This window comes from Mus caroli, chromosome 8 (genome assembly GCF_900094665.2).
Source record: "Mus caroli chromosome 8, CAROLI_EIJ_v1.1, whole genome shotgun sequence".
Lineage (NCBI taxonomy): Eukaryota > Metazoa > Chordata > Mammalia > Rodentia > Muridae > Mus > Mus caroli.
The window spans coordinates 100,855,728-100,856,901 of record NC_034577.1 but is presented as its reverse complement, the minus strand read 5'-3'; the positions used below and the strand labels follow the sequence as shown (position 1 = coordinate 100,856,901).

Sequence of the window (1,174 nt, the reverse complement as noted above, 5' to 3'; positions counted from 1 at the left end):
AAACTTGTTTCCTATGAAGAGGGTGAAATATTTTTTAAAAGAAAGACACTAGTTTGTAAGTAACTAAGTAACTAAGTAATTCTTGTAACAGAAGCTCTCTTTTACATAGAAAAGAGCTTTCTGAAATAAAGAGTTTTGCATAATGAGTAATTTTATTTAATAATAAATTTGGTATTTGGTTAGCATGCAACTTGTAGGCAGCCAGGGCTATAGAATAAGACCCTGTCTCAAAACAACAACAGCACACTTTAATTTTACAATTTTCAGGGACTCTAAAACTGCTCTTAAAAAAAAAAAAAAAAAAAAGGCAAAGGCTGGAGAGATGTCTCAGCAGTTAGGAGCACTGGCTGCTCTTCCAGAGGTCCTGAGTTCAATTCCCAGCAACCACATAGTGACTCACAACCATCTGTAATGGGATCTGACGCCCTCTTCTGGTGTGCATGAAGACAGAGCAAACTGTTTAAAATAAATGTTTTTAAAAATTTTAAATCTTGACTGGCCTAAGTGGGAGAGGATGCACCTGGTCCTGCAGTGACTTGCTGTGCCATAGGGAGGCATTGCCCAGAGGGACTCCTTCTTCTCAGAGGAGAAGGGGAGAATGGGCATAGGACTTGTGTTAGGGGGATTGGAAGGAGGAGGTCCGACATTGTGATGTAAAGTGAATAGATAAATACATTTTTAAATAAACAAGAAAAAGAAGAAAACAGAACAAAACCTCTCAAATAACAATAACAACAACAACAACAATAATAATAATAAAGGCAGGAGAGCTAGAGAAATGGCTCAGCAGTCGAGAACACTTGTTACTCTTACAGGAAAACCTGGGTTCCATTCCCTACATTCACACAATGATTCACCATTGTCTGTAACTCCAGTTCCAGAAGATCCAACACCATCTTCTGAAGATGGCACTGGCACCAGGTAAGTATGAGGTGCACAGACATAAATGCAGGCAAAACATACATGCATACATATAAAATAAAAATTAAAATAATAAAATATAAAGTGTAGGGGCCAGGAAAACCGCTCAGTAGGTAAAAACCTGACAGAGTAAGTTTGACCCCCAGAAAGAACTGAGTGTGACTCTCACCATCTGATCAACACACACACACACACACAGTCACACACACACTCACACACACACACACTCACACACACTCACACACACACACAC

The 1,174-nt window shown here is 39.1% G+C and overlaps 1 pseudogene; it reads left to right on the top strand.

Annotated features, from left to right (window-relative positions):
- Positions 1–905: 905 nt before the first annotated feature.
- Positions 906–1,174, top strand: part of LOC110300908 — a 21,051-nt pseudogene continuing 20,782 nt past the window's right edge.